General features: G+C 38.8%; 1 protein-coding gene and 1 long non-coding RNA gene across 5 annotated transcripts in view; one reads left to right on the forward strand and one right to left on the reverse strand.

Annotated features, from left to right (window-relative positions):
- The window catches only part of LOC308653194, a 29,838-nt gene extending 16,372 nt beyond the window's left edge, over window positions 1–13,466 (forward strand). Inside the window, exons 3-4 of one of the 4 annotated variants that reach the window (XR_014023007.1) lie at window positions 752–814; window positions 12,974–13,466. This is a non-coding gene — a long non-coding RNA (uncharacterized lncRNA). Of the gene's footprint in view, window positions 1–751; window positions 815–6,033; window positions 6,254–6,297; window positions 8,664–12,973 lie in introns of those variants that run through there. The other 3 variants (XR_014023008.1, XR_014023009.1, XR_014023010.1) reach the window with 3 other exon arrangements.
- LOC308653193 (uncharacterized protein) overlaps window positions 1–20,112 on the reverse strand; it is a 223,399-nt gene that overhangs the window by 83,628 nt on the left and 119,659 nt on the right. The gene's annotated exons all lie outside the window — the stretch shown is intronic.

Genomic DNA, 20,112 nt, shown 5'->3' on the forward strand with positions numbered 1-20,112 from the left:
AGGCTTTTGGCGGTCTCACTCAAATGAGATGAGGGCCGGCTGACTGCTCAGCCACACGTGGAGGACAGCTTGGCTATTCCTCTCAGTGGTCTTCTGTTCTGGTTTTGAAGTTGCAAATTTCAGAAGTGGGTGCTGCTCTTAAAAAAGGAGGGGTGATGAAGTGGAGCGCCACCTGTCAGAGAGCAGCCAGGACCTGCCTGAAGCGCTCTGCATCTTTCTCTCCTGAATCCCATTAAACCCACCTCTTCTACCCCAGGGAATTAGATATGTTTGAAATGCACATAAAATGGTCTCAGAAAAAAAAAAAAAAGATGAATGTGTGGAGCAAACAGTTAAAACTGCACATCACAGTACACCTGGAAGGGTCAGTGCCTTTACACCCAAAGTAATTGTCTGGGAACTTGTGCTTGGCCAAGCCGAGGGCCGCTTTGTTTATCTGCAAGGCCACAAAAGCTTGGCTTATCCATTCAGGGGCCTGCTCCCACCAGCCACACCTGCATGGTGGCCAACAAACCGCAGAACCCTGAGATGTGTTATTATGACATTGTCCCCAGAGACCGCAAGATGGATGGGTCGATGTTCTAAACAGCAATTGGAAGTGCTACCTGTTGGGCTAGGGGTGCAACTCAGTAATAGAGTGTTTGTCTAGTGTGCACGAGGCCCTGATCCAATCCCCAGTACTGTAAAAAATCCAAAAACCAAACAAGATATATCCAGAGGTGTTAAACTGTTGAATTCTCTTGGTCTTCAGGGCAAATGATGATGATGGTGATGCTGATGATGGTGATGAGGATATCAATAACTTTCTACAGTAGTGAGTCATAATGCTCCAAAACACTTTCACATTTATAAACTCATTTTCTTTCAATAGCACACTGGAGATCCCAGTTATCTTTGGAGTATCCCTAAAAGATTAACCACCACCTCTAGTAAAGCAAACTTAAGTGTAGATTCATTATTTAGAGCTGAACAAAGTGGAACTTTCGGGATTTGCATTGTGGTCTTGCCCTTACCAGCTGGGTGACCTTGAACAAACCACTTCACTCCTCTGAGCTTTAGCTTCTTCATATGTAAAACTGTGTTAATAATAACTGTCTCAGAGGGTTATTGTAGGAGTTTAAATGATTTCATGTAAATAAAAAGGACATTATAAACTCTAAAGCATTATGCAAATATTAATTACCATCTATAAAAGAATGGGCTATTTGCGAAAATGAATGTAAATTTAGTTATGAGATGGTGTATGTGATGGGCCTGAAAGAGCACTTTACTTGTAATCAGAAGATAGGGTTCTGTTTTGGCCCCTCGTGTCAGGTGGCAGTGAAGGGTATGGTTTTCAGAAAGGCAAACAGTGATGCATCTGCCAGTAGAAACTCCTGCCACCATTCACTGTCACCTTATCACCTGTGATTGGTTCAATGATATTCCCAAAGATGTTCATAACCTAATGCCTGGAATCTGTGAATATGCCATCCTGTATGATAAAGCGACTTTGCAGATGTGATTAAATTAAGAATCTTGAGGTGGGAGATTATCCTCGATTATCCAGATGGACCCAAGTAATCACTAGGGTCTTTATAAGAGGGATGTAGGACCAAAAAAAAAAATATGTAGAAAGAGTCAGAGATATATAAAATAACAGAAGCAGAGATTGAGCAAGGCACTTTGAAGATAAAAGAAGGGGCCAGTCGTGGAAGAATATTGTGCCTCTGGAAACAAAAAATGAAGACAAAAAGTTCTCCTCTAGCAGGAACCCTTCAGTCTGACCACTTAACCTAAAAGTCCAGAGAAACTAATTTTGGACTTTTGGCTTCCAAAACAATAAAGCAACTGATTTATGTTGTTTTAAGCCACAAAGTTTGTGAACTTCTTTACAGCAACATTTGGAAACTCATTCACCACCTCGACCTTGAGGTTCCCAGTCTCCAAATACTGTGGCTCCTGTCTTCATCCTCCCAACCTATATCTAACTTCTAACTAAATTGGTGGACTCTGCTGAGGTCCCCTCCACTTGTTCCCTTCCTTGGTGGGTCATGATGGAGCTGGACTTTCTGGTTCTGCACAGCTCATGCATTATCAGAATTTACAACCAAGGAGCTAACTCATCGATTCCACACCTCAAGTTGGCTGAAATGATTCTTGGAGCATTCAGGCTCAGGAAGTGTAGCTTTTGAGACTTTGAGAAAGTTATTTAAACTATTTTCTCATCTGTCATTTGGAGATCAAGTTTCTTTCTATGCCAACCTCATAGGCTAGAGACTTCAGAGAAATGATAGCAATGAAAGCTCCCTGTCACTTCAGGAAATTCTGTACAGATGAGAACTCCTCTCATCATCATCATGATTATTTGAAAAAGATGGAATCTTCTAACAAGCTCTTCCCAACGTAATGAATATGTTTTGATAAGTGACAGATGCTTTGATTCTGGACAAGGGAAACATTTTGTAAGAGGAATATCCTTTAGAGCATTGGACTTTGGTCACCTGAATTATCCACAAACTTGAAGTCTAATTGGGATATGAACCCCAAAATATAAAAACCTGGTGCTGTGAAGACATGAAATAATTGCTTAGTAACAACACCCATTTAGAAGTAGCAAGGTCGGGCAAATGTCACTGTCATTTTCTTTGTAGAACAAAAAGTGGAAATGGCACATTGCTAATCAGTAACAAGATTCTATGAAAATAGGGGCTTTAAAAATATCTTTTGGCCACAAGAGAGCCAACAGCAGAGGAGTCATGTATCACTGTGTACCCATGCTTGCTGCATCTGGTCATTGAAAAATGGACACTACTAATTATAGGCTCTTTCTCAAACACAGAAACCAGAATTTACCTAAAACTCACACTCAGCCCTCAAAATGGTTATGCATTGCAGCCTCACTCACTTTCTCTAACTTGATTAGGATCAGAAGAAAAAAAAATCAAGTAATCATTTTGTAAATTTAGTCAGAGGAGCAGAGAACATAAGAATAAATGGGCTGGTGTTGGAAAGGAAAAACGTTTATCCACCACTTAGATCAAGATGCAAGGTTACTCTTTTCCAAACATGCTATCTGATTTAATTCTCATGATGACCCCATTATCTGCCTAGTAATCTCCATTTTGGAAGTGAGGAGGATGGAGTCAGAGAGATTAGGTAACTGCCAAAAGATCACAGCCCAATGTGGTACAGCTGAATTTCTAGATTACTGCTAGTTCATCCTTTCACAAAAGAAGAAAAGTGAGAGGAATTGATTGCCCTGAGGACATGCACTTATTTGGTGCCCTTTTGGGTTGTAATATTTAGGTTTACTAAATGATTGCTTTGATCCTCTTTTTTTGAAATAACCCTGAAAGTGCTCTACATCCTTGCAAACCCAAAAGAACTTAATAGGACTCCCAAACTGCTTTCATTATCCCCCAGATTTGGTACTTCCAGAGAGCTTTGCCAAGGGTTCTGTGTGTGTCAATGCTCATGGTTTCATGGGAAACTGAAGTCCCTTTCCTGATTCTTTGGCAGGTTTTGCTTCACGATGAATCTGCACTCACTGGAAGTAGTGAGCAGAAGTTTGCTAACTCTTTCTTATGCGCAATGCCAGGAGTAAGACAAGTATTGTCTTTGAAGCTACCACACTGGAGGTCAGGACCTGGCTTAATTTTTTCTTAGCTATGCATTGTTGGCCAGCCAGGAGTGGGACTAGATAACCCTCTATGTGTGGATTTCTCATTCCTAGGAGATCAGTTTGATGGAGTTGTGAAATGTCAAATATATGAGGTTGGTGAAGGGAAATTCTACATGGGGTTTGGTTTTGTATTTGACATCTAAGCTTTTGTTTTTTCACAGAGAATTGAGAACAATCCAGCATCCCTTCTCAAGAGAATGCACCCCATGTTCCTTTGAAAGTGGTGATCCAACAAGGCACTATAAAACTATGATAGACTGAGTCCCTGCCAAAATGGTAGGGCTAAAGATGGAGAATAGATTGATTGGAAGTAGAAGGCAAAGCTAGAGTAGATCATAGGAGACAAAGACAGGATAGAAGTGGAGAGGAAGCTAAAGTGGGCTAGGAACTCTGCTTCTGCATGAGATGCTGCAGACCAGACCAGTCACCAGAAAGCAAACATCTAGAGTTTCCAGCTGGATTGGTGTTCCTTGTATCACTTAAGTTATTCCACCTCCCTGTATGGCATTTCCCTCAAATGTGCTGCTATCTCACAGTATTGTGAAGATTACAAGAGGTGCATGTGAACATTCTTGAGAAAATGTGAAGTGCTGTGTGATGTAATAATCATCATCATCTGTAGAGCCCTCACAGATTGTCCCATTAGGCAATTCTTGTTCCTCTTTTTCAGATGAGGGAAAGTAGGTCTGAGATGGCATGACCTTTTTAAGGGCATTCATCCAGTAGGTGATAGAACCAGGGTGTATTTCTAACAGAGAACAGAAGTTAGGAGTATGGTTGAGTGTTTCCCCTGATGCGTGAGATGCCCTAGCATGTGTCTATGCCACTACAATCAAATATAACATCAGGAGAAAGGGGCAGGTTCCAGTCCCTGCATCACAGAGCACCCCCAAGCTCTGTAGTTTAGTGGAGAGTTCTCCTTGAATTATTGTATGTATTAAAGTAAATGAGTATATATTTAGCATTTTGCATGTGGTGGGCATTCAGAAAAGTGTACTATTATTATCAGATTGGATTTTATTGCTATTATTATTATTGTTATTATTGGGTACCAGGGATTGAACTCAGGGGCACTCAGCCGCTGAGCCACATCCCCGTCCCTATTTTGTATTTTATTTAGAGAAAGGGTCTCACTGAGTTGCTTAATGCCTCACTTTTGCTGAGACTGGCTTTGAACTTGTGATCCTCCTGCCTCAGCCTTCCGAGCTGCTAGGATTACAGGTTTACAGGCCTGCATCACTATACCTGCTTATTATTAGTAGTAGTATTGTTATTATTAGTAGTATTTGAGTTAGGTCTCACTATTTTGTCCAGGATTGTTTTAACTAGTTAGCTCAAGTAAGTGATCCTTCTGCCTCAGCCTCCTGAGTAGCTGGGACTATAGACATGCACTTCCACATGAACATAAAATGTAATATCAATATTTAGTACAGCGTGAAGAGTGACTTGTTATTTACAAATTCAGGATCTGGAACCTAGTCACCACACCGAAGCTAGTCCTTTTCACCCTGCCACACATTCCCTAAATTGCCAAATGACCTTGTGTGAGCATTCCGTATCCTGTCCTTCAATCTGGCCTTCGATTTCTACATCTGCAAAGTGAGAAGATGGAATGAAATTATGCCTAAGGTCCCCTCCTGCTCCCAGTGTCTCTGATGAAAAGCGTATGTTCAGGCCTAGACCCTGCTTGCTTGGAGCCTGGCTTTAGAGGGGCTGGACCCTGGAGCTGTGCCCAAATCACAGGCCTGGCTTGGCGCTCATCATTGCCTTTGACTGCCAAAAGGACAGAATTCTCTAGAGAAACTGAGTGCAATCTGGCCAGCTTCTGATGGCCTTAAGTTATCCCTTGACCTCGAACTTCTGATTATCTGTAGCTTATTTTTTTAATGGCTTAGGCATCGCTATTTTATCTCTCTGGAGAACCCTTCCTTTCTACTTTCATTATGTGCCTCCAACAACAGGGAACAGGAACTGGGAGACAGACAATTGACATATAATTTTTGTCTCTGTGTCACCCTGGGGAAGTCGCTTTAAAAACAGGATTATCAGGAAGGGCTATCCTGGCTTGCAAGTTTTGACATCCATGTGGCTTCCTCTTGAGAGGAAAATGGAAGGCCCAGGGTGTATGTGACCTTACAACAAGAACATCATTGGATTTTACTAGATTGTATAGTAACAATTGGAAAATGGTTCAGGGCTGGTTCATTTCAATTGCCCTTTTAAACAGCTTTTCCAAAATATTGCAAAGGAGGAGGGTGAGAAAAATGCTTTCTGTATCTGCTCCGCAAAGAGGTTGTAAGTCTTAAATGTACAATTTGGTTTAAAGTGTAATTCTTTTTCCTTCTGTCGACCTCCCTCCCTATTTCTAGATGGGATCCAAAGTGCCACAAGGTTCAATGAAAGTCAGTTTCCAAGGTTTGCTGGATGAAGGTGCTTCTCTTGGGCCATGCCACTGTGCCCAGGATCTAACTTGTCACCTGGCTTCATTCTGCAGAACTGAAGCAGAGACCCATTCACCCCCTGGCATAGGACAAGTAGTGCCAAGGCCCTACCTAAGCAGAGGCTGGGAGCAGGACCCTGCTACTCTATCTGCCCTGCAAATGAAGCATTTCATTTTGGTTTTATTTTAACAGGGAGAGGGAAGGAAGCTCCTTGACCCATGCTCCACTTTGGGGGCAAAGGCTCTTCAGACCCTCTGAGTGCTGCCAGAAGTCCCTTGGGGAAAAGAGAGACCAGTGCCACAGCCTGGGGACAGCAGTTGCACAACTCACCACAAGGCAACAGGGCAACATGGAAGGATGGTTCCAGCCTCCTGGGGCCAGTGGATAAATGCCGACCCAGACTCTGGTCACAACGGAACAACCAACTCACTTAAAGAAAATTAATCCTCCATTTTCTCGCCTGTCAAACTAGGAAATGGGATGCTTTGTAGACTAGAAAAGCACATTTGGCATCATCTCTCACAACCTCTTTATTGTATACACTTGAAATCTGAGCACCAGAGATGGGGAATCATTTCTAAAAGACAAGACCTCATGTTCAAGTTCTGCTTTCTCTTCTAGATAATCCCCAAGATTTTCTTCAGCTCCAGGAATCTATTACTCTAAAGACATAGTCCCCTACCTGCTCTGGCTGCTGACTATGGACCTGTGTTGGGACCCTTGATGACATTGTGTCCAGCTATTTCCCTCATACAGAAATCATTAATCTTATGGAATCCTGAGCAGATGATCTACTTAGCAAAGCTTCTGGAAGGCCTGATGTAATGCTTTTGAACACCCAGAGTTGCTTCAGGCAGAACCTCCAGAGAGGGAATTGGGCAAGGCGACTTGGCCTTCTGACCACATGCCAGTAACCATCCAAAGACCTGTGCTCCTTGTAAATCTCGGGTCCCGAATAGCTTTGTGACCTTGAACAAGCCTCATTCCCCTTCTGAGCCTCAGTTTCCTCATATTTAAAACTAGTGGTTGTACTAGATGATCCCTAAGGCACCTTCCAGCTCTGACATTCCATTACAGAATATTTCCCAATCTTTTTATTCCTTGGGGGATTTTACTCAGAAACTAGGAGGATGTTCTTCACCACAGGAAATCTGGGAATGCTTGAAGGATTCTGGACTATAAAACAAATATTAGAAAAGAAACCTAAGAATATTTTGTTTCCCTGTCCTTTGGGCCCATAAGGTCCATATCAAATGTTCACAAAAACTGCATCTACATTTTCATGTGTAGAGAGGTAGATGGGAAAGATAGGTGTGATGCTTATGATGGAAATTGACCAGATCCCATCAGAGACATAGATCCTACCATCCAAGCACTTATCTACTAAGAAGCTAATATATATATATATATATATATATATATATATATATATATATATATATATATATTCTGAATTCAAAGTATGAGAATTTAAAGCCAATAAAAAGGATTTAGAGGGGAAAGAGTCGATGTGTTTGGGGATAGTATGACCATCTTCATAGCAAAGTTTGAATTTGGGAAAAGAAATGATCATAAGAGGTAAAGGACATAGATCAAAGGAACTACCAAGAACAAGGGCAGAGGCAGGGAAGGTAGGTGAGGTTGAGTGGCTAGCAAATGGGGAGTTTGCTCAGCTTGGGAACAGGGCTCTGAAGAGGAAGAGTGGGGAAGAAGATGAATTACATTAACCTGTCACATTTCCCAGGTTATTATGTAAGATAATTTGTCCAAATATTTGTTCAGTTCATTTTTGAATTCCTAAAAGGATAACACACAAACATCTCTTGAAACTTGTTTAATGAATAAATAAATTATATTATGTGGTGCTTCCCTTCTCCTCCAGAACCATCAATGCACTATGTTGACATAACCATATCGTGGACCCTTAGAAGTCAGGTTGAACATGATACTTATCCTGTTGACTGTCATAGGTGTGAAATGTCATCCCTTAGCCCCGTAACTGTAGATAGGTTATTTCTCACCTGGGGAAGAAAGTTGTGTCATGTACATCAGCTTCTAACAGTTAAAATGTGACATGTATATGACACGAACAAGATGTATTCAGCAATTCTAATGCAAAAATAAGCCCATCAGCTTCAATCCTTTGCAATAGCTTATAGGGCCAGTTCTAGGGACAACAGAACAAAGAAAATCCTAGTAATCATTCCTGGGTTGCTACAAATGAAATCCCTTAAGGAAATGTGTTGATAAATATTTACTAAGATTCTGTCACTTAGCAATGTATCCAGGTTGCCACAGAAAGCATAAGAAGGGATATGAACTTTTCTGCTTCTGTGCTGTGGTGGTGAATAGCAAACTAATACATGTTCTAAAACTGCATAGAACTAAATACACATATACAAATGGGTACAAGTAAAAGTAAGGAAGTTCAAATAAGATAAATTGTATCAATGCCAATATACTGGTTGTTACATTACACTATAGTATTGCAAGATGTTACTATTGGGGAAAACTGGATAAAAGACACATGAGTTTCTCTGTGTTGCTATTTACACTGCATGAGAATCTACAATTATCTAAGTAAAATTTTCATTAAAAAAAAACACTCAGATGGGTTCACTGGTGAATTTTTTTAAAAAATATTTTTAGTTGTAAACAGACACAATACCTTTGTTATAGTTATTTATTTTTATGTGGTGCTGAGGATCGAACCCAGTGCTTCACACATGCTATGCAAGCGCTCTACTACTGAGTCACAACTCCAGCCCTCACTGGTGAATTTTTAAGAAAAAAAAAATTATACCAATTATCTTCCAGGAGATAGAAATAGAGGGAATACTGCCTAACTCATTCTATAAGGACAACATTATCTTTATAAAATCAGACAGATATTACAAATAAAGAAGTAAAGAATCTACAGACCATTATCTTTCAAAAACATAATCTCAGTAAAGTATTAGCAAACTGAATCCAATAGTGTTTAAAAATAATTATACAGCATGACCACCTGGAACTTATCACATTTTTTCAAAAGCTGTTTTAACATTCACCAATCAATTAATGTAATATTAAAGGATAAAGAATGAAACCATATAAGCATATTAATAATGCAGTAAAAGCATTTAACAAAACCAACACCCATTCATAATTAAAACAACAACAACAACAAAATTTTCCCCTGTAAGAATAGAGGGGAACTTCCTCAACACTACAAAAACATCTACAAAATTCCAATTATCATTAAATTTGATGGTGAATAACTCAAAACTTTTCTATCTAAGATCAGGAACAAGGTAAGGATATACCCTCTCATTACTGCTTTTCAACATTATACTGGAGATCAAGACTAATGCAATAAGATAAGAAAAAGGAAATAAAAGATATACCAATTGCATAGGATGAAATAATATCATCTTTGATCATAGATGACATAATTATATTTAGAAAATCTAAAGGAATCACCAAAAATCTCCTGAGACTAATAAGCAGTTATACCAGGGTTGCAGGATACAAGGGTAACATATAAAAATCAACTGTTTTCCTATATATCAGCAATAAACTCATTTGAACTTAAAAACACCCTGCCATTTACATTAGTACCCCCAAAACAATATATTTTTGCATAAATTTAACAAAATATATACAGGATCTACATAGAGTTTTGAAAAACTCTGATAAAATATATCAACAAATAAATAAATAAATGGAGAGATATTTCATATTTATAATAGGAAAACTTGATGTTATGAACATCTCAGTTCTTCCTAACTTGATCTATAGATTCAACACAATTCAACCAAAATCAGAGTCAGTTATTTTGTTGATATTCATAAACTGATCCTCAAGATTATGCAGAGAGAAAAATGCCCAGAATAATCAACTCAATGTTAAAAGATTAGAAATTAGGAGGCTTGACACTATCAAACTTCAAGACTTACTGTAAAGCTACAGTGATCAAGACAACATATGACTGGCAAAAGAGAAGGAGAGTAAATCAATGGAACAGAATAAAGAGCCCATTATATACCACACAAATACAGTCAACTGATCTTTAACAAAGAAGCAAAAGTAATGGAGTGAACAAAGGTAGTTTGCTGAGAGCCATAGCCAAGTAGGAATGATGCATGGCATTTTTGGTTGAAAGGTGATGCCAGCAAGCCACTGAGATGATATGATTATGTTAAGATCTGCATTCAATTGGATATTAGACCCCTGCTGTATGCCTCAGCCTGCTACTTTGGAGCTCTAGCAGGGACCCCCGGAGAGTTCCCATTGGTTGCCGAAGTACAGTAGGAGGGATTTCCAGAGGAGGGATTTTCCTGTTGGCGTAGCCCCCCCCCCCCCCAGAAGGCCGCTTGTGTGGTTCAGCATATCCCCCGGGAGCGTGCGTGGCATTGGCGGGAGTTTCAGAAATAAAGCTTGTTCCTGCTTGAGTGGCTCGTGATTTTGTGCCCAGCCAGACTGCGGCAGTAGTTTTTTACAACAAACGGTGTTGGTACAACTGGACAGTCACATACATACACACATATGAAATAAATGGAGGCACAGAATTTCCACCCTTCACAAACATTAATATGAAACATAGAAAAGTAAAATGCAAAGCTATAAAACCCCTTGATGATAACATAGGAGAAAAATGCAGATGCCCTTGGATATGGTTATGAGTTTTTAGATACAACACCAAAGGCATGAGCCATGAAAGAAATAATTGATATACTGGACTTCATTAAAATTAAAAACGTCTGTGGGAAAGAGAATGAGAAAGAAAATCACAGATCAGGATCAAATATTTGCAAAAGGCACATCTAATAAAGGACTGTTAATCAAAACATACAACGAGCTCTTGAAACTCAACAATGAGAAATGAACAACCATGGAGCTGGGAATATAGCTCAGTTGGTAGAGTGCTTGCTTTGCATGTACAAAGCCTGGATTCAATCCCCAGGACCTAAAAAAAAAAAAAAAAAAAAAAGAGAGAGAGAGAGAGAGAGGAGAGGGTGGGGGGAGAGAAGAGAGAAAACACAAACAACCTGATTTTAAAAATGGGTAAAAGGTTTAACTAGGCATGTCATCAAAAAAGACATACAGATAGTAAATAAGCCTAAGAAGAGTTCAACATCACATATTATTGGGATTTGCCAAGTACAACAATAAGATACCACAACTTGCCAGTTAGAAGCCAAAATCCAAAATACTAAAGAAACCAAATGCTGGAGAGAATTTAGAGCAACAGAAACTTTCATTTGTTGCTGGTGAGATTGCAAAATGATACAGCCATTTTAGGAGATAGTTTGGCAGTTTCATGCAAAACCAAGCATACTTCTATCATACAATTTAACAATTGTGCTTCTTTGTATTTACCCAAACAAATTGAAAACGTGTGTCCTCACTGAACACAGCACAAAAATGTTTATAGCAGCTTATTCATAATTGCCAAAATTTGGAATCAAGACGTCATTCAGTAAGGTTCAGTGAGGGAATGATTAAATAAATGGTGGTACATCCATAAAATGGAATATTATTTGGCATTAATAAGAAATAAGTTGTGCTGGGGATGTAGCTCAGTGGTAGACAGCTTGCTTAGCATGTGCAAGTTCCTGAGTTCCATCCCCAGTACTACAAAAAAGGAGGTGTAGGGGGAGGAAGAGGAGGAGAAGAAGGAGAATGTGAAGAAGAAGGAAAAGGAGAAACAGGAGGAAAGAAGAAACAAGTTTCAAGTTGTCAAACCATGAAAAGATATGGAGGAAGCCTAAAAACCTAAGCATTAAGCCTAAATGCATAAGCCTTTCTGAAAAATCTACATATTGTATGATTTAAATTATATGACATTCTGGAAAAGGCAAAGCTATGGGAATAGCATAAAGCAGCAGTGGTTTTCAGTGCTTTGCAGGGAGGGAAATCGAAGGGAAAAAGCACAGAGGATTTCTAGGGCAGTGATTCTACAATGATGGGTACATGTCATTTTATCTTTGTCAAAACCAAAAGAACATGCAAGACTAAGAGTAAACCCTAATGCAAACTATAAACATTGGGTGATGATATGTTAACAAGTTTCATGATTACAATAAATGTTCCACTGTGGTGCAGGACACCAAGAGCAGGGGAGGTTGTACATGTGCAGGGCCTGCAGTACATGATAAATATATGAGTAACCTTAACAGCAGAGATGGTCTTGAGCATCAGTCCTCAAGTGTTGTCCTGGATCCTGTGGGTCCCTAGAACTCTGTCAGGAGTTAATTGATTTATTAATAGTAGTTTCTTTATAATGCTAACACATTGGGCTGGGACAATGTAGCTCGGTAGTAGAATGCTTAACTTGACATGTGGAGGCCCTGGGTTCAATTCTCAGCACCATAAGAATATATAACTGGGCTGGGGATATGGCTCAAGTGGTAGCGCGCTCGCCTGGCATGCGTGCGGCCCGGGTTCTATCCTCAGCACCACATACAAACAAAGATGTTGCGTCCACCGATAACTAAAAAATAAATATTAAAAATTCTCTCTCTCTCTCTCTCCCTCCCTCTCTCACTCTCTCTTTAAAAAAAAGAATATATAACTAACACATTATTTGTTTATTTCATGCTTATTTTATCATGACTATACAGTGGGTTTTCCTGAAGCTACATAACATGTGGTTTTTGCAGCACATTGACTATAGCAGCAGCTAGGAGAGCTCGGTTGTCCTTAAGGAGCCCATGCATCACTTAAGAGATTTTGCAAAAATATCATACAGTATCATTTTCCTCATCATATCTGTTTTGGTTTGGATAATGACAATTTTTTTAAAAAAATGAGTTATTTATCTTAGCATGTAATAAGTTTATTATTGTTATTTTAGATGAAATAATAAACAAATATTTTTTAAAAGGAATGTGACATGCTGGATCTTTGGTACAGAAGAAAGAACACAAGAGATAAAGGGTACAAGTGGAGATTGTCATCATGCCTGATAATTGGGGGTCATGAAAGCCCAGAAGATTCAGAGCTGCTTCTTGTCAGAGTAAGCGGAGAAGCTTCCCGCTCAGGAATGAGGTGCATTTGGATTGGATGGGTAGCATGCAGATACTTGAAGCTCGCTGAGGAGTGAGGAGACGTGAAGCAGAGTGCACAGACACTGGACGAGACCAGTGAGCAGCTGAGCAGGAGAACTACAACACAAGGCATAACTGAGTCCCAGTTAAAGGGAAGAGATTGTTTTGTTTTTATCATTGCTGTTTCAAATTGGATTTGTTGAGGTATAATTTACCTACAATAAATTTCACTCCTTTTTAGCATTGAATTCAATGAGTTTTGACAAATTCACATAGTCACGTAGCCAACACCATAATTAAGTTTAAAAAAAAATCTATCAAAAAGAAAAAAAATAACTGTCTTCTGTTACTCTGTGATCAATGCTGCTCCCCACTCTCTGGTAGCCAGTGATCTATACTCAGACTCTCTATTTTTTTTTCTTTTCCAAAATGTCATATAAATGGAATCATAAGGAAGGTAGCTTTTTGAGTATGATCTCTTTTTCTTAAAATATTAACAATCCATCCGTTTTGTTACCTGTATCAGTGGATTGTTCCTTTTTATTGCTGAAGACAGACCATTATATGGATTTTCCAGTTTGTTGAACCATTCCCAGTCAATGGACATTTGAGTCATTTCCAGTTTGGGGAAATTATGAATAAAATTATTATACACATTAATTTACAAAGTTTTTTGGTGAATATATGTAGAGAAGTGATTTTTTTTTAATGAAAGGTGGTGAAAATGGTTCAAGAAAACAAGTTTAACAGAGTCTTAGCTTGAACAGTGTCTGCCCTTTTTACATCCTGCATGTTGGTGATTTAATGATTGTCTCCTCAGGATTCCTGAAATCAATTATTTTAAACTCAATTTCGCTAATGAGAGACATGAAGTTAACAACTAAGATCAACTTGCCAGCTTCTGTGTCCAGGCCTCCCTGCAGGAGGCAGAAAACCAGCAGGAGAAATTAATAGGCAGAACTCAAAACAAACAAATAAACAAAAGCACTGTGGAAATTCAAGGAAAATCTTCAGTCTTCTCCACCCACCCACTTTGTGGTAGGTCAGCAAGAAGATTATGGTTGATGTAAAAAACAAAACAAACAAACCAAAAAAAAACAAAAAACCTTTAAAGTTAAGAGCATTTTGCATCTTCAAAGAAGGTTAAGTATTATTTGTCCTGAGGGTCTGTAAAATGAGGCTCAAGTGAATTGTCATTTAGTAATAAGGAAAGTTTGGAAGCTTGAATCCCACAAATATCAAATCCTCATTCCAAACCAGGTAAAATTTTCTCTGATATCACTCTGCTGGGTAAGTGAAGTGGGGAACAGTTGCTGAGGACACTTACGATATTCAGAAGAAGTTATCCAGCCAACCCTTATGCTGACTACAAATACCACAAACCTGCCATTGAGCTAGCTAAGGCATATACTACCAAATTTATTTATTTATTTATTTATTTATTTATTTATTTATTTATTTATTTATTATTTTAATTTAAAAAAAATTTTTTTAGTTGTAGTTGGACACAATCTCTATTTTACTTATTTATTTTATGTGGTGCTGAGGAAGGACCCCAGGGCCCCGCCCGTGCCAAGCGAGCACTCCACCACTGAGCCACAATCCCAGCCCTATTTATTTATTTTTAATAAGTTATTAATTTATTTATGTTTTCATCGGCACATTATATTTATACATAATAGTGGGATTCGTTGTGACATATTTGTACATGCACATGATATAATTTGATGAAATTTATTTCCCAGGACTTTCCCTTTCTTTCCCTCCTCCCTCTCCCGATCTCCTTCCTCAACACTACTAGTCTCTTAGGGAGTAGGGAGAAAATTATGTTCTTAAATAAGTAATTAACCAATAGACAGAACATTTGGAGTAAAGGAAACTGAATACATAGCTAGTCCAATTCTTCAATATAATCCATTCTGTGGTTCCTCCTAACCCACCCTCTCAAAAGCCTGAGTATTTTCAATATTCTCCAATGTCTTCATCACTTTTCAAGGCTGTTTCCTCTTCTGACTAGATCCTGTTAGGGTTTGGATCTGGAGTGTCCACCAAAGGCTCATGTGTTGAAGGCTTGGTTCCCAGTGCAGCAATGTTCAGAAATGGGGCTCTTGGGAAGTGATCAGATCATGAGGGCTCTGACCTCATCAATGCCTTAATCCACTGAATGGTTCATAGCTGAAGGTGTTATGGGGAGATGGTGGAAAGTTTAGGAGGTGAGACCTAGTTGTAGGAACTAGGTCACTGAGAGGGTGTTTCTTGTCCCTGCCCCATACCCACTCTCTCCCTTGTGTCTCTGCTTCCTGAATGCCATCAAGTAACAACTTTCTTCTGCCATGCCCTCTGCCATGATGTTTGTTTCACTACAGGTCTGAAGGCAACGGACCCAGCTCACCCTGGACTGAAACCTCTGGGAACCATGAGCCTTTCCTCCTTTGTTTTTCTCAGGTCACAGCAGCAAAAGACGGGGCTGACAAACACAGATCCTTTTTTTCTTTATAGTACTGGGGATTGAACCCAGGGCCCCACACATGCTAGGCAAGTGTTCTACCACTGAGCTAAATCACCAGCCCCCCCCCCCCTTTTTAATTTTAATATCTATTTTTTTAGTTTTCAGTGGACACAACATATTTTTATTTTTTTTATTTTTATGTGGTGCTGAGGATCGAACCCAGCGGCCCAGCACATGCCAGGCAAGAGCGCTACCGCTTGAGCCACATCCCCAGCCCTCATCAGCCCTTTTTAAGGGTTTGTGGTGACAAGATCCCACTAAGTTGATCAGGCTGGCCTCAAACTTGAGAGTCTCCTGATTCTGCCTCCCAAGGAGCTGGAACTACAGACATAGCCACGGTGCCAGGGAATACAGATACTTTTCAATAGTTCATTATTCTTCTCTTTATGTTCTCATCATACAGTACCTCCATCTCTCCCAGAACATTTATCACAATATATTATTTGTTTATTTGCTTGTCTTCCTCCGCTGTTTTATAAGTGCCCTTCAGATCAGTCATTCTGCTGTCTTCCTTCCTTGTACTTCCAGTGCTTCAGACAGTGTCTGGGTTGTAGAGGTGTAGAAGGTATCTAATAAATATTGTTCTGATTCATTTGGAAAGCTGTCACTTCTTGTCACTAGCCACGATTCACTAGCTTCTCAGGCAGCCCATCCCATTGGTGAGCTGTTCTCTCTGGTAGAAAGTTCTTCCTTATAGGGAGCCAAGCCATGACTTCATGATTTTTACTCACTGTTCTTTTCTTAGTCCGAAAGACCCTCACACAACTGCTCAGGGGCCCGCATTCATATTCAGCCTCCCAGGCATTTGAGATAACAATCATGACATACTTGAGTCTTCTCATGTCCATGCTAAATTCTGTCTGTTCCTTTACTTTGTATGAATTAAGGTTTCTTTTATCCACAAAATTAAGGCAGCAGAAGCCACTACAGAAAATAAATGCAATCAAGAATATGGTAGTGGGCATATCAAGTTGAAATTGGGAGAGACTGTAAGTCATGTCAACTGATCTCATTGTTTTTTTTTTTTTTTCCTGGTGATTTCTTAATTTTCCTTTATCAAAAAGGCACAATCTGGGACTTTAAGGAGGACGGTGGATTAGATAATAGTTCCATGGGGCCTCTGCTAAGAACACAAAAGCTGATAATAAAAACCTGGAACTTAGTTCCTGGCTTAAAGAATAGTCAATGAAAATAAAGGCTTCTGAAATACAAGGTGAAAAGCAAGCAAGTACCTAAGGAAATTAGTTGACTTCGTTCTGATAACACAGCAAGTAATTTGGACATGTTAGCAAAGGGTCAGTAACTTCAAAATAAAAAATCTGATTACTACTGGATTTCATAGCTCTTCTTTCCTAGCCAAAAAAAAAAAAAAAAAAAAAATCTTCCTATGTACACACTTTAAGATATTCTCCAACCGGTACACTTCACTTCAAAATGGTTTGTTATTAATTCAAAAACATTAATATACCCACTATGTGTTAAGATTAGTAAGTAGATACTGGAGATTTAAAGTTGAATAGGGCACAGATTTTGTTCTCAAAAATCTGATGTTCCCTCCATAGATCAACACAACTGTATAAACACACAATTGTGTACAATATGTAATAGAGAAACATACAAGATGACAAGATGCTGTGAGATATTGAAGAAAGGGAACTTTTAATATTTTCTGGGGTAGACATGAAAGACATCATAGGAAATAATATTTGAACCTACTTTAGTATTATTATGTAGATATATGCATAAAATTGCACAGTTGTGAATGGTTTTGTAATGAGACGATAATACTTGCAAAAAAAAAAAAAAAGCTAACCAGTCTCTTTTAACTTTATTACAGGCATTTATTTACTTTTATTATTGAATACAATCTTCCTGAAAATCTTCTGAAAGCCATAGATTTATTAATCACAGGGAGAAAGACAAACATGAATAAAATATGTCTCCTGTTCCCAGGAGGCACAGTGAAGTGGGGAACACAGAAACACACATGCCAAGACAACATGGAAGACAGGACAGGCTCTTGAAAAGCACACAGGCTCGAGGACAAGGGGAAGAGAAATTTCTACATCCAGCTTAGACTCTCTTTATTCCTTCAATATTTATCGAGCAACACAAATATAATCCTTCAAGAGCTTGCAGATCAAACACTGTCACCATGGGGCTTCGAGCAGTTACTCCCATTTTCTAGGAGATGTTTCACCATAAACAAAATAAAGTCTTTACTCTCACTGGTGTCTAGAACGCACACGCACAGGTCTTAATGGGCCATCTCTCTGCAGATGAACCAAAAAAGAATGGGAGGAGACTGAGAACTGAAAACTGAATTTTCCTGTCTCAAGATTCTGGGTTGTTCAATTTGGATTATCATGTAAGAAGGGCTGATTTTTCATTCCAATCCAAAGGTACTGTTATTGACAAGTAGTATTAGAGATGGGTGGAGTAGTTCTGATGTTAATGAAATTACCAGGTAAAACGTACTCAACATGCTATGGAATGATTATTCTCTGCTCTAATTTCCAATCAGATGGATCAACTTTTCATAATTTTTCTTTTATTTTGGGGGAGATCTCTTGATGTGTAATTAAAATACAAAGAAATTTATAAGCCACAAATGTATTGTTGTTGTTATTTTTTATTTATTTTACAGTGCAGGGTATTGAATATGCTTGACTGAGCTCTGCTCCAGCTTTAACCTCAAGTTTTAAATATGAATCTAGTTTCTTTTTTGTTCCAATCAATGTCCTGAATATATGCTGTATTAGTCTGCTTTTCATTACTATAGCAGAATACCCCAAATGGGATTACTTTGTAGAACAAAAAAGGGTTATTTACCTCATAGTTCATTGTTCTAGAGGTTGAAAGGCCCACATCTGATGATAGTCTTCTTGCTGGCAGAGTTCCAAGGCAGCATAGAACATCATGTGGTGAGAGACAGAACACACATGTATGTCTCTTTGATCTCTCTCCCTTTTATTACAAAACCACTGGTATTCAATCATGAGGGCTCCACTCTGATAACCTTATCCAAACTTAATCTCCTCCTAAAGGGCTCACTTCTAAACACCATAGTCAGATTAAGTTTCCACCCTCTTAACATCTACAATGGGGATTAAATGTCAACCGTGAACCTGGAGGGGGGACACATTCAAACCACATCCAAACCATAGCAATTTGCCTGAGCATGAAAATTGGCAGGAATTTTTCTGTTTGGAAAAGATGGCAGGAAGAACATCCCAGACTCAGGACACAGTACAAGCAATACCCTGGGGAAAGAAAAATATATGCTAAGTTCAAAAGACCATGAGTAACCTGTACGGAATGCAGGTTCAATCCAGGAATAAACCAAGAGAAATAATTTGGGAAGAGAGGTGAGTCCAGATTTTGCAAGATGTTGGGTTTAAGAATCTGTTTTTGGTTCTTCAATTTTGTAGGAAGGGCCTAGAAATGTTTTGGAAAGATTAATCTGGATGTTTTGTACAGCATAGGAGGAAGCAAAGCGATATGGCTACAAGTAACTTGCAAGTCCACAGCCAGAAGTAAATATATCCATCTATTCACTTTCAGCCAAATAGGTTTCCATTGTACTCCTGTTGGACTTCATTGTCAAACAACAGGTGACCCCATTTCAAGTAACTTCTTATTTCCTGTTGAGAGATAGGAATTCAGCCCTCCATGTGAGTGGGCTCAGAACAGCAAGCAGAGAGTCCCCTGCTACTATGAGACAGATATCCAGCTTGCCCCCGCCATCTCAAATGCTTACTCTGGGGTGAGAAGGCAGAGAATTCACCCGCCATAGGGGTAGCCCTTCTTTGTTTTGCACATTGTGTCAAAACCTGCACATTGACTGACGTAATTTCAACATTTGCTTCCATTTCTTCAACATACAACTTTGAAAGTGATTTTGTGAATGTAATAAGAAAAAAACAATCTAAAACTAGCTGTATGGTGCAAACTACATCGTGTTGCAAAACAAATGTATTCCAAGAAAAACACCACTATAGCATCTCATACACTTCAAAGCATAAGTTTCTGCATTGTAAATAAAAATCGAATCCACACATTTTAACTTTGTATCATGAAATAACTCCAAGCTTACAGAGGAGTTGCAAAAATATCTTTTTCCTGAACTGTTTGTGAGTATATCAAAGACATAAGTGTGCTTTACCACTAAATACTTCAATGTGTATTTCCTGAAAACAAGAGTATTCTCTTAACATAACCAGAATATAGTTAGCAAAGTCAAGAAATTAATATTGATATAATATTAATGTTAAACTACAGGCCTTATCAGATTTTACCCACTAAAGAACACCTCCCCCCCGCCATTTGTTGACATAGGTTTCCAATGTTCCCTTCCTGCACCAATTGCCTTTTTTTTTAATAAAATTCCTTTTATTTTATTTTTTTAATACTTTTTTAGTTGTCAATGGACTTTATTTTATTTATTTATATGTGGTGCTAAGAATT

Source organism: Spermophilus citellus, assembly GCF_964194105.1.
Source record: "Spermophilus citellus genome assembly, chromosome: 7".
Classification (NCBI taxonomy): domain Eukaryota; kingdom Metazoa; phylum Chordata; class Mammalia; order Rodentia; family Sciuridae; genus Spermophilus; species Spermophilus citellus.